Source organism: Elephas maximus, chromosome 15 (assembly GCF_024166365.1).
Source record: "Elephas maximus indicus isolate mEleMax1 chromosome 15, mEleMax1 primary haplotype, whole genome shotgun sequence".
Taxonomy (NCBI): Eukaryota; Metazoa; Chordata; class Mammalia; order Proboscidea; family Elephantidae; genus Elephas; species Elephas maximus.
The window spans coordinates 50,866,195-50,880,860 of record NC_064833.1 but is presented as its reverse complement, the minus strand read 5'-3'; the positions used below and the strand labels follow the sequence as shown (position 1 = coordinate 50,880,860).

Here is a 14,666-nt window from a genome sequence, read left to right as displayed (position 1 = left end):
ACCATCTTGTCTGACCATCTGGGCCCTTAAGGACATCATTCCAGTTTATTTAGTTATTTATTTCTGAGTGATTCAGGGTATTTGCAGAATTTTACTCTTCATTCATTCATCAAATATATTGAGTAATTTCTACGTGCTAGGTATTGTTCTAAGTGACACAAAATCCCTGACCTCATTGTAACAAAGGAAACAGTCAACACTCAGTTTAACAAGGATATGTATCAGATGGTGATAAATGTTATGTAGAGAAATAAAGTAGAGTAAGAAATAAAGCAGAGGGAGCAATTAGGGCAGGCTTCACTGAAATTTGAGTGGAAACATAGACAAGGCGAACAAGGCCCAGAGGAAAGAATGTGCTTGATATACACAGAACGGAAAGGAAGCCTGTGTAGCCTGAGCAAAGTGAGCTAGAGGATGGGGTGTGCAAAATGAGGAGAGGTTTGCTGCGGGGTGGGGTGAAGTAGATCATATGGAGCCTTGCGGGCCAGTAAAAGGATTTTGTTTTTTCCTTTGAGAATCCCTTGGAGACTTTTGAGTACAGAAATGACTTAAATAGGACTTTTTATATATATATATATACATATATATATAGGTAAGTTCAGCAGCAGTGAATGTCGAAAGAAGGGGTCAGATTCTAGATATACTGTGAAGATCCAATATGATTTGCTAATGGATTTGATAATATGAAAGACAAAAATCAAGAAAAACTCGTCTTTACACACTTTTATTTATTCCTTTTTGAATTGGAAGCTGGGTCAAAGACTATGCACATTTTAAAATCTTTGGATTTATATTACCAAATTGCCCTCTAGATCATGGGAACCATTTCTTACTTTCACTTGTGGTACCTTGGAAAATAACATGATAATCTTTATTAATATCCAACAGTTTAATAGGAAGTGTTTTTGTTTTATTGGCGGGACAACATGTACTTTATTGATGGTACATGACAAGGTATGACTCTCTAAGTCCTTCCCCTTCTTCAGAGGGTCTGAGATAGAAATTGTGTTAACGGTGAGACTTCTTAGTGTGTTGGGGGATCGAGTTGGGTAAGTACTCACTCCTCAGCAGCTGAGGACTTCTCTATTCCTCTCGTGCTATTACTGGGGCTGGTTGTCCAGGGGCTTTTACTCCTTTGAGGCCTTGTGGACCATAAGGTCTACCACCCTGTTGCTGTAGCCAAATTCACTGTCATACCAGGAAAAGACATTGACAAAGTGGTCGTTGAAGGCAATGCCAACATCGGCACCAAAGGTAGAAGAGTGGGTGTCACTGTTAAAATTCTAGGAGACAACCTGGTCCTCAGTATAGCCCAGGATGCTCTTTAGGTTTTTTTTTTTTTAAAAACGCCTGATTCACCACCTTCTTGATGTTACCATATTTGGCAGCTTTCTCTAGTTGGCAGATAAGATTCAAGACTGACACGCTGGGGATGGGGATATGGAAGGCCATGCCAGTGAGATTCCCATTCAGCTACGGGATGACTTTGCCCACTTTGCCTACGGGCCTTGGCAGTGCCAGTAGATGCAGAAATAATGTTTCGGTAAGCCCCAAGACTGTCACACCAGTTTCCCAGAAGGGCCATCCAGTCTTCTGGGTGACACTGATGGCATGGATCGTGGGCATGAGTCCCTCCACGATGCCAAAGTTGTCATGGACCGCCTTGGCCAGGGAGGCTAGGCAGCAGGACACACTGCTGACAATCTTGAGGGATTTGTCATACTTCTCCCATGCCCATCACAGGCACGGGGTATCAGTAGAAGGGCAGAGATAATTACTCTTCTGGCAACCACCTTTCAAGTGAGCCCCAGCCTTCTCTGAGGCAGTAAAGACACCAGTGGACTACACATGTTCGGCATCGCCATCACCCCATTTGATGGTGGCAGGATCTCATTCATTCCTGGAAGTTAGAGATGGGCTTCCCATGGATGACAAGCTTTCTATTCTCAGCCTTGATGGTGCCATTGAACTTGGCATGAATGGACTCATACTAGAACATGTCGAGCATGTAGTTTAGGTCAATGAAGAGGTTATTAATGGTGACAATTTCTACTTTACCAGAGTTAAAAGCAGCCCAGGTGGCCAGGTGCCCAATATAGCCAAATCCATTTACTCTGGGCTTTACCACCATGTCTAAGGGATACAGCTAAAGTGTACGAGAAGAAGCGGCTATCTGTGGAATGGGGAAGAGCAGAGAGTAGAAAAAAGTGTTTTTTGTAGTATGTTGTCGTTAATGATAATAAATACTAGTTAATATTTCCACCAGTCATTACTATTATTTCCTTTGTGAATTGCTTGTTCTCATCCTTTGGCCATTTTTCCACTGGGGAGTTCATATTTTGTAAATTTAAAATTTTGATAAAGATATTGTGGCTGAGAATAATCAATATAAACACATTCTATTTTCTTCCTGGGAACCCAACTAAACTAATTCCCCAGCTACCCCTGCAGTTAAGTATGATCATGTGACCAAACTGTGGCTAATAGAAGGTAGGTGGAAGTGATGTAAACTTCTATGCCTGGCCATAAAAACTTCCTTCAGATGATCCTCCATGCTCTTTTTCCTTCTAAGATAGATGGCAGGAGACAATACCCAGGAAGCTATGGGAGCTACACAATAAAATGACATAAGAGGGAAAGATTTTGGGACCCTAAATCACTACTTATACAAGAGTTGCCCAATTGGTTTGGTAGTGTTTTGTGAGCAAGAAATATACTTTATTGTGTTAAGCTACTGAGATTTCAAGGTTTATCTATTAGAGCAGGAGGTGCTTTCTCTACTAATAAAGACATATACAGTTATAATTTCGTATACTAAGTATATTGACCCTTTTCCTGTGTGGAGAAATGTAAAAATTTCTTCTCTAAATTTACTCTGACCCCCTTGCTCCCCTTATACCAAGAGACTAACCCACTTTCTCTAAATTCCTTCTTTAACTATTCCAAGAACAGGACATAATAGGCTGAGACAGGCTGAAACACACACACATCCACACACACACAATTTTCTGAATGACTGCAATGCTTGCCTGAACAAAGCCAACTAAGCTTGTATCTGGCACTCAGCCACTTTTGTTTCTTTACCTCTTTTTTTCCCGTTTTTAAAGGAGACACACTCCCTTTGGACATTTCCCATTTCAATAGCCTAAATAAAGTATCCATTCCCTTAAATCTCTGAGAATTTTTGGAAGTTAGACACCTGTAATAAGTAAAGCAATTATTTGTCTTTCAATTTTGCTGTGGTGAAAATATTTTTAATGGCTGTCTATAATTTTTCACTATATGCTGTCTCTTTACATGATTTTTCTTTATATTCTCTGTCACTCATAGCCCATGGAAGATTAAACTATCTTCCATGGCTGACAGAACTCCTGTCCTTTTCTCATTTCATGGTAAGCCCAGTATACGCGGTATAATAGTGAGTGGAGTACCATTTTCCACCTGGCCCCCTCTCGTGCTTTATTGAGCATCCACTCTCAGGGATTCTCTTTTGTTCATCTGACTCTTAAGGATACGCCTCAGGTCACTCAGTCTTTCTAAGACATCTCACCTTGCTCACCTGGTCAGTTTGTCACTGGTTTCACTGATCACCCTGGCTACACTAGTCAACACTACACAGTCAGACTAGCTAAACTGATCACATACACTGGTCTGCATGATGGGCGGGGCTCTTCTATTTACCAATATTACAGGTAGAACAACCCAAAGAAAGTATATTGGTTTCCTGTTGTGGCTGTAATGAATTACCACAAACTTAGAGACTTGAAACAGCCTAAGTTTATTATATAGTTCTGGAAGTCAGAAACCTGAAATGGGTCTCACTAGGCTAAAATCAAGTTATTCTCTAGGGGAAAATCCCTTTTCTGACCTTCCCAAGCTTCAAGAGGCTATCTATATTCCTTGGCTCATGGTCCCTTCTTCCATCTTGAAAGCCAGGAATGCAGCATCATCAAACCTCTGACTCTGACACTCCTGCCTCCCTCTTTCACTTATAAGGATCCTTATTACTGCTATATCTCAAGACACTTAAACTAATCGTATCTGCAAAGTCCTTTTTGACAAGTAAGGTAGCATAAACACTGGTTCTGGGGATTAGGATATGGACATATTTGGGGGACATTATCCTGCCTATTGAAAGACTTTCACACAACATGTTTGTGTGTCCCTTGGTGGTACAAACAGTTTGTGCTTGGCTGCTAATCTAAAAGGTGGCAGTTAAAACCCATGCAGTGGTGCCATGGAAGAAAGGCCTGGGGATCTGCTTCCATAAAGATTACAGCCAGGAAAACTCTGCAGTGCAGTTCTACTCTGTAACACACTGGGTCATTACGAGCAGGGATCAACTTGAAGGCAACTAGTGCAACTAGTTTGGGTTTTTCTTGGATGTATATATAAATATTTTTGTTTTCTTTCCCCTCTTATGCCATTACTTATCATAAAACATAACATGTATTAACTTTGCATCCTCTTTGGAAAAGGGTGTTTTCATTTAGTGCCATTTTGGTTGTATGCAGGATAGTTACATCATGTTAGGCAGAAATATGACTTTTATTTTCTTTACTTGGAGATTAAGTATGGCTTAAAGAGACATGTATGGCTGCCATGTTCAGAAAGGGTATACTGTGATGGTTAATTTTATGTCAACTTGGCTAGGCTATGGTGCCCAGCTGCTTGGTCAAACACTAGTTAGACTCATGGGATTAAGTCAGTTAGTCGGTTTTAAGTAGATTATGCTCCATAACATAGGTGGGCGTCATCCAACCAGTTAAGGCCTTAAAAGTAAAGAAAGGAATTACGTGCTAAGCTGCTAACCTGAAGGCTGGTGATTCAACACCATCCAGTGGCTCTGTGGGAGAAAGACCTGGCAATCTGCTCTAGCAAAGATTACAGCATAGGAAGCCCTATGAGGCAGTTCTACTGTCACATGGAGTTGGTATGAGTCGAAATTGCCTAGATGGCACCTAACAACAATAACAAGAGCAAAGACAAGTTTTTCCCTATGGGATATTCTGCCTCCAGACTACAGACACTTTGCCAGAACTCCCTCACTCTTCATAATCAGACCTACAGATTTTGGCACATAAGGCAAAAGGAACTCCAGCCTATGGCCTGACCTACAGATTTCAGGATGAGACTATAGAAATCTCCAGCCTGTCATCTGGTTGTGTTTCTCTAGAGAACCCTAAGACAATGATAAAGGATATTTATGAAAAAAGTTAACATCACACTCAATCAAGAAAGACTGAGAGCTTTCCCCTTAAAAGAACAAAACAGGGATGCCTGCTCTCACCACTGTTATTCAATATCGTACTAGAAGTCCTAGTCACAGCAATTAGGCAAGAAAAAGATATAAAAGGCATCCAAATCAAAAGGAAGAAGTAAAACTATCTCTGTTCACAGCTAACATGATCCTATACAGAGAAAATCTCAAAGAATCTACAAGAAAGCTACTAGAGCTAAGAAATGAATTCAGCAGAGTTGCAGGGTACACGGTCAACACACAAAAATCAGTTAGGATTCTATACACCAGCAATGAGCAGCAATCTGAAAAGGAAATAAGGAAAACAATTCAAATTACAATAGCATCTAGAAGAATAAAATACCTCAGAATAAATTCAACCAAAGAAGTGAAAGATTTGTATACTGAAAACCATAAAACACTGCTGAAAGAAATTAAAGACCTAAATAAATAGGAAAACATTCTATGTTTATGATTGGAAGACTTAATATTGTTAATATATCAATACTACTTAAAATGATCTAGAGTCAACATAATCCCTATCACAATTCCAACAACTTTCTTTGCAGAACTAGAAAGGCCAATCCTCAAATTTATAAAGAATTGCAACGGGCCCCAGACAGCCAAAGCAATCTTGAGAAAGAAGAAAAAAGTAGGAGTACTCACACTTTCTGATTTCACAATATACCCATTGCTTTCAAGTTGGTTCAGGCTCGTGGAAACCCCAGGAGCTATAGAGTAGAACTGCTCCATAGAGTTTTTGGGCTGTAATCTTTATGGAAGCAGATTATCAGGCCTTTCTTTCACAGTGCAGGTGGGTGGGCTCAAACCACCAACCTTTAGGTTAGTAGATGAGCACAAGCCATTTGTGCCACCCAAAACCTTATGAATTATTAAAACCAAAAAAACCCAAACCCACTGCAGTTGAGTCGATTCCAACTCATAGCGACCCTACAGGACAGAGAACTGCCCGAAAGAGTTTCCAAGGAGCGCCTGGCGGATTTGAACTGCCCATCTCTTGGTTAGCTGCTGTAGCACTTAACCGCTACACCACCAGGGTTTCCTATGAATTATTAAGCTACCATTAAAAAAAAAAAAAAAAAACAACCTTGTATCAGTTTATGCTTCTACTGGCTATGAGAAAATCCATTTTGCCACAGGTTTTTTTTTTTTTTTTCCCATCTTCAAAATAATTAATCTCATTGGTATTTACGCCTTTGATTAATATTATACCCGTGATGCCTTTTGGGGATTCTTTGCCCTCAGAGAGCTAAGTATAAATTGCTTTAGGACTTCATCATAAGCAGGGGTAATGCTTTTCTGGGCCAAGCCTACTCTGGCTTTTTAAACATTGAGCAATATATTCATAATTTCTGAATTCCAAGAAACAGAAACCAACTATGAAGCTATTGTCTTTGCATTTTATTCAAGGTAATGCTAAGTAACATTACACAGTACTCACAGTGCTTCGCAGCCCCTTCAAAGAATTTACTTAAAGTCCAAATAATCTAACCCTATCTCCCCCTACCCATCCCCACACCAATCTGGGTATCTCACTTCATTTAGGGGTCACAGATATTCCTTTGTAACCTTCAATCTAATTTTGCTGGTTTACCTATACGACTACTTGAAAAGGGAAACTATAGTTTTTTTTGTTTGTTTGTTTAATATTACCTTTTTTTTTAGGGCAGAAATGATGGGTGATGGTAACTTTCAATACAATTCCATTATATTACTTGATACAGCTCTCTTTCGTTCTTTCATAGCATCATTAAAACAAAAAGCATAATTTCTGGACAAAGATGTCTTATATTAATTTTGAAAACACTATATATTTGTTGCAATACGTAAACCCTAAACGTTACTTAGAAGGCTGTGGACGTTTAGAACCTTCTCTCTGGATTTTCAACCAAATCCCAAGAACCTTTTTTTCTCAAGGGCCTCTCTGCTGCTACTTTGTGATTCAGTGTATGCTGCTGTTACATTTCATCACACGAATCCAGACATGAAATTCAACCCCAGGCTGCTAACTGAAAGGTGCTAAATGAAAGGCCAGTGGTTCCAACCCACCAGAAGCAACTAGGAAGAAGAGACCTGGTGATCTGCTTCTATATAGATTACAGTTTAGGAAACCCTACTTTGGAAACCCTGGTGGTGTAGTGCTTAAGAGCTACGTCTGCTAACTAAAAAGTCAGCAGTTCGAATCTACCAGGCACTGCTTAGAAACTCTATGGGGCTGTTGTACTTTGTCTATAGGGTTGCTATGAGTTGGAATTGACTCAATGGCAACAGGTTTGGTTTTTTTGGTTTTTATGGGGCAGTCCCACTGTCACATGGGGTCTCTGAGTCAGAACTGACTCGGTAGCACACAATAGAGTTCTCCAAAAAGATTCCACCATATAAAACATCAATCAGAGTGTTATTGTATTGAGGATTTCATAGTGGAGGCAGAATTTACGTCACAGCAATACTGGCTACAGATAAAATAGATAAAACCCATATGATATAATAGATATCATTCATAAAATAACCATTTGCTTCTCCACCACTGTGTCAGTCACCGAAGTCTACAACAAATCTCAGCCTCCCCTTGAAGGCTACTCTTGCCTTCCACTCTACCTCCTCCTCTTTATTCCTTGAAGCCCCCAAACTCCTTACCTCATGTGGAGCAACTTGGAATTTCTAATATATCCCTTTGGGGCAGTTCTACTCTGTCCTAAGGGTCACTATGTGTCGGAATTGATTCGATGGCAGTGGGTTTGGTTTTTTTGTTTCTTTCTTTTTTTTTTACTATTTTCTTCACCTCATCATACTATTTAGGTAAGACATTTTATACATGTCTTGATTATTTATATGGTGCATATCAATATTTTTGCCAATCTGCTGTCTCTAAATGGCAAAATAAATCATTATTTTTTTCCTTTGTGGTATTTTATCTATCTTTTATAATAAGAAAAAACTATACAACATTTATCTAGCATGCAGTTCTTTAAATAAAACATGAAGTTTTCTACACAAAGAACAGAGGTTAAATTTTATAAAATGAAGTTGACTCCTGTCTCTGAATACATGAAAAGTGTAACTTTAAGCCAGGGGTAAGTAAATTGCTGGTACAGTCTGCCAGCTAAAATTGGTTTTAACATTTTTAAAAGGCTGTTTAAAAAAATAATATGTGACAGAGTCTGTTCACGGCCTGCAAACCCTAAAATATTTACTACCTAGGTCTTTCTGTACAGAAAAGTTTGCCAAACCCTTACTTAAGCCATTCTCCAGATTAATTTCATATAACTTTTTGTTTTTTTAAAAAATGTACCCTCTAGAACTGTTCCCTATACTTAGCATAAATGGTCAATAAGTTATTCACACTAAATTGAATTTATTGATCATTTCTTAGATGCTATACTGTTTGCTCCTAAGAAAAAGTACTAAACAATCACTGAACAAACGCATACATATCCTACAGATGTGCAGTAATGAACTAGATTAGAACCTACAAAGAAATAATGTATGCGCCATAATGTGTAAGTTTGCTAATTATAAATTTAAAAAAAAAAAAAAAAAACTTGCTCCAAGGTAAGTATCCCACGCTCCTTATAACCCACTCATAGCACAGAGTTGATTGCAATGCGTTATTTCTGATGTTTAATTCAACTGGGACTATAAACCTAGATCTTTTATTCACCTTTAATGCCTGCCCATTAAGTATAGGTGCTTCTTAATGCTTATATTCCTTCCCTATTTTCTTCTATTTCCTATCATACTTTTCAGGGTGGTTTCTCATGGTCTCAAGTACTACCTTTAATGAGAAAACTCAAACTTAAATTACTAATTACTAATCTCAACATCAAAGAAGCCCTGATGGTGTAATGGTTAAGCTAACGGCTGCCAACCGAAAGTTTGGCTGTTCGAGCATACTCAGTAGCTCTGTGGGAGGAAAGACTTGGTGATCTGCTCCCATAAAGATTACAGCCTAGAAAACCCTATGGGGCAATTCTGCTCTATCACATGGGGTCATTATGAGTCAAAACTGACTCAAAAGCACCTAACAATAACAATTTTGACATCAGGAGTTCAAGTTGCACAAGTGGTTTGTGATCAGTTGCTACCCTCAAAGTTGGCAGCTTTGTGGAAGAAAAGGCCTGGCGATCTGATTCTGTCAAGATTACAGTCAGCATTCTGCATCCCACTTGGTGAGTGGCGTCTGGGGTCTTAAAAGTTTGTGCGCGGCCATGTAAGATGCATCAATTGTCCCAACCCACTGGGAGCAAAGGAGAATGAAGAACACCAAAGACACAAGGAAAATATTAGCCCAAGAGACTAAAGGTCCACATAAACCAGACCCTCCGCCAGCCTGATGGTGCCCAGCTACCACCAATGTCCGCCCGGACAGTGAACACAATGAAGAGACCAGATGGAGCTGGGAGAAAGGACAGAGCAGAACTCAACTTCACAAAAAAAGTCCAGACTTAATAGTCTGACAGACACTGGAGGAACCCCTGAAACTATGGGACCCAGACACTCTGTTAACCCAGAATTGAAACCATTCCCAAAGCCCACTCTTCAGACATAGACAGGACTATAAAACAAAAATTACACATGTGAGAAGTGTGCTTCTTAGTTCAGATACCTGAGACCACATAGGCAGCTCCTGTCCGGAGGCAGGATGAGATGGCAGGAAGGGACAGGAACTGGCTGAACGGACACAGGGAATCTGGGGCGGAAAGGGGGAGTGTGTTGTCACATTGTAGGCATTACAATTAATGTCACAAAACAATGTGTAAAATTTTTGTATGAGAAATTAACTTGAGCTGTAAATGTTCATCTAAAGCACACACATAAGAAGAGATGACCGCCAAGAAAATCCTATGGAGCAGTTCTGCTCTGTCACACATGGGGTCGTCATAAGTTGGGGGCTGACTTAAAGACAGCTAACAACAATCTCGACATGTCTTCTGGCTCTGGACTTGAATTTCCAAATACCTCTCTGACTTATCTATAGATGTCTCCTTCACAAATCATGTTGAACATGTTACAAATAAAATTCATCTTTCCCCTCTATGACACAGTCTTTTTGCTTATGTACCTTATCTGATGTAATGAGCTTTCTGCCTTGGCATACAAATAAGAAATTACTTCACTTTGTCCTTACAATGAAGGCGTTAAGAGTTCAGAGGTAGAATTCTCACCTTCCGTCGGGGAGACCAGCTTGTTTCTTGGCCAGTGCACATCATGTGCAGCCACCGCTTGTCTGTCAGTGGAGGCTTGAGTGTTGTTATGATGCTGAACATGTTTCAGCAGACCTTCCAGACTAGGAAGAAAGACCTGGTGATCTACTTCTGAAACCCAACCAGTGAAAACCCTCTGGCTCTGTAATCCACCATGGGGATGGCGCAGGACCAGGCAGCATTCTGTTCTGTTACGTATGGCGTCACCGTGAGTTGGGAATGACATGACACCAGCTAACAACTACTACCTCTGAACTTATCATTTACTTGATTTATCAAAGACCACATGTGCTGAAGTCAGAATGTCTTCTCTTTTGTTGAAGGATTATTCAATGAATTTTAAGTGCAAAAAATGCACTGATTTTAAGTATACAACGATTTATCTTTACTTCAGTAAAACCAACTCCCAAATCAAGATATGGAACATATATTTTATATATGAATGTCATGTTATTTACCATAAAGTCTCTTAAACGTTACACCCTGTACCTTTTTATGAATATAACTTATTAAATCCTTCAATTTTGTCTAATAAAAGTGTTGTTCCTCAGATATATGCACACTCATGTTCACTGCAGCACTGTTTACAACAGCAAAAAGATGAAAGCAACCAAGGTACCCATCAATGGATGAATGGATAAATAAATTACAGTACAGTCTCACAATGGAATACTGTGTATCGACAGAGCAGTGCTAAATCTGTGAAACATTTCATAACACAGAGGAATCTGGAAGGCATTATGCTGAGTGTAATTAGTCAGTTGCAAAAGGACAAATATTGTATAAGACCACTATTATAAGAACTTGAGAAATATTTTAAACAGAGAAGAAAATATTCTTTATCGGTTACGAGAGGGGGTAGAGAAGGAGGATGGCAGAGGGGTATTCACTGGATAGTGCATAAGAACTACTTTAGGTGATGGGAAAGACAACACACAATACAGGCAAGGTCAGCACAACTGGACTAAACCAAAAGCAAAGAAGTTTCCTGAATAAACTGAATGCTTCGAAGGCCAGCGTAGCAGGGGCGGGGGTTTGTGGACCATGGTTTCAGGGGACATCTAAGTCAATTGACATAACAAAGTCTATTAAGAAAACACTCTGCATCCCACTTTGGAGAGTGGTGTCTGGGGTCTTAAATGGTAGCAAGTGGCCATCTAAGATGCATCAACTGGTCTCAACCCACCTGGATCAAAGGAGAATGAAGAACACCAAGGACACAAGGCGATTACAAGCCCAAGAGACAGAAAGGGCCACATGAACCAGAGACTACATCAGCCTGAGACCAGAAGAACTAGATGGTGCCCAGATAACAACTGATGACTGCCCTTACAGGCAACACAGCAGAGAACCCCTGAGGGAGCAGGAGAGCAGTGGGATGCAGACCTCAAATTCTCATAAAAAGACCAGACTTAACGGTCTGACTGAAACTAGAAGGACCCAGGTGGTCATCGCCCCCAGACCTTCTGTTGGCCCAGGACAGGAACCATTCCCAAAGCCAACTCTTCAGACAGGGATTGGACTGGACAAGGGGATGTAGAGGGATGTTAGTGAGGAGTGAGCTTCTTGTATCAGGTGGACACTTGCGACTATGTTGGCATCTCCTGCCTGGAGGGGAGATGAGAGGGTAGAGGTGGTTAGAAGCTGGCAAAATGGACATGAAAAGAGAGAGTGGAGGGAGGGAGTGGGCTGTCTCATTAGGGGGAGAGCAATTGGGAGTATGTAGCAAGGTGCATGTAAGTTTTTGTGTGAGAGACTAACTTGATTAGTAAACTTTCACTTAAAGCACAATAATAATAATAATAATAATAATAAAAAAGTTGTTCCCTATTTCTATTTCTCTAGTTTATGGTCTCCGTTACTTTAAAATTCTTATATACTTTGTTTAATACAAATGTGTGTATCTGGGGTTCAAGACTGATTTTTGACCTAAGTGGAATTTTTTTAATGTAGGTATTTAATCAATTCATGAGTGTGACGACTCATCTGTTTTCTGTCAGTTTATTTTATGCTAATTTTAATGCTTCTTTGTTTTTCTTGTGCTGTTTCCTTCATTTGAAAAATTAGAATGTATAGATTCTATTTTTGTCTGTAACACTTACCTGTAAAATTTACTTATAAGGAACTCCCAAATGGAGCAGTAACTGTTGAATTCTCATAGGCAAGATGTACACAAAACAAGATTTTTCTACCCGTCCCCAACCAGTGGTTTGGAAAGTTTTTACACTATCAGTTTTAACATAAAGGCAAACTTATTTTTCTGTATAATTAAAAATAGGGAAATGAAACTATATCTAAAACTACTGCTGTCTTATTGTTAAATTAATATTTTTATGTTACTTGTCCTGTCTATAATGACAAAGCCCATTTATTTTACTTATGTTTAGCTCAAGAACTTGTATATCTTTATCTACAGTATTACATACTAAAAACAAACCCTATTTATTTGTCCTATATACTGAACATTTAGCATGCCCCTTTCACAGCTTAAAATGATATAAACTGAAATTTTAGACCCAGCTTACATATCTGATTGCACTATTTTAAATCTTACATATAACAATTTAAAGGCCTGGTGATCTGCTTCTATAAAGATTACAGCCAAAAAAACCCTACGGAGTAGTGCTACTCAGTAATAATGGGGTCGCCCTAAGTCTGAACTGACTCCACTACAACAGACAGACTTAACGGCACTTAACTAGTTTTAATGCTTACCGTTAATTCTTTCATACAATTGTCTCTCTACTCTTGAGTTATTTTAATTCATGCTCTCTCCTGGCTGCAGTATATCTTCCAGCAAATTTTTCAGGGACAGTACCTGAGTGGTAAACTTTCTTCACCGCTGCTTATCTGAAATGTCTTCCTGTTGCCTTTGTACAGAAATAATTTTGCAGGGTCACATAATTCCTGGCTAAAAATCATTTTCCCTTAAAACTCTGTAGCTTTTATTCCATTATCTTCAACATTTGGTGTGGCCTGAGGAAACTCTAAGGTCAGCCTGATTTTTGCTCCTTTACAGGTAATGTGTTTTCTCTGCATACATAACATTTTTTCTTTATCCTTCAAATTTAAAAACGTCACCAGAATATTTTTGCATGCTTTCTTTTCATTAACTCTAAAGGTATCCCGTGAGTTTTTTCCATTTGCATGTTTAGTTCGTTTTTCAACTCGGGAAAATTTTCTTCCATCACTTCCTTAATTAGTGCAGCAGTTCCATTTGCTTTGTCTTGTTTCAGGTATTCCTACTGTGCACAGATTGCATCTCCTGAATCGGCCCTCCAGGTCTCTCTTCTGTTTCCTTATCTAAATTTCTTATCCCTTTTTCTCCGCATTCTGTGAGAATTTGTTTCATGTCCACTTTAGTAATTAAATTTTGCGCCCCAGCCAACTTGCTCATTCTTATAGTCTCCTTCATAATTTTCATTTCAAGAATCTTATCAGTTATAACTTTCAACTTCATGACATTTTTCGTGTGCTTTGTTTCCTCTGTATCACTGCCCATTCCTCTTTAAGGTCGTATACTGCAAGAAACATTCTTAAAACCTCGGTTTTCAGTGCTATATCCATTTCATGAGACGGTATTTTCTCAATTACTTAGCTTTGTTCGTTTCTTCAGAACTGTGGTATTACGACCTTGAAAACAGTAATAACCAGAACTTAATTTGCTGCAGTTTGATTAATTGTATTTTTGTCTGTAACACTTATCTCTATGTAAAACTTACTGATAACGAGCTGCTATTAATAATTATAGACAGTTTTATTAAAATGTTTTTTTTTCTTTCTTACCTTTTCAATAGGTCTACGTAGCAACGGGGGCCCAGCACCAAGATTAAACTAACTCTTCTAAAGCACGGAAGGAAATACAGCGGACTTCAAAAAGGATTCCTTTTACGTCATCTCTACGCGCCCCGCTTCAGGGCCAATAGCTTGGCGTGTAGCTTTATTGCTCAGGGGACTCTAGCGCGCCAGGCAATCGCGAGGCTGCGAACTCCAGCCTGCCGAGTCCGTACCCACACGCGGCGTCGCGCTCCTTTCCCGCCACCCCGCCCCACCAGAGCTCGGGGGCAGGGTCACGGTATTGCGCATGCACAGCAGCCTGCTCTCCTTTCTACTCCTTCCCAATGGCGCGGTTTAGATCGGTACCGCCTTAAAGGCGGGACTGGGTCAAGCCGTGGCCAATGGTACCCAGGGTGAGGGTTGAG

General features: G+C 39.6%; 1 pseudogene; it reads right to left on the bottom strand.

Annotated features, from left to right (window-relative positions):
• Positions 1–665: 665 nt before the first annotated feature.
• LOC126059013 (glyceraldehyde-3-phosphate dehydrogenase-like) lies at positions 666–5,711 on the bottom strand (annotated as a pseudogene).
• Between the last annotated feature and the right edge of the window lie 8,955 nt (positions 5,712–14,666).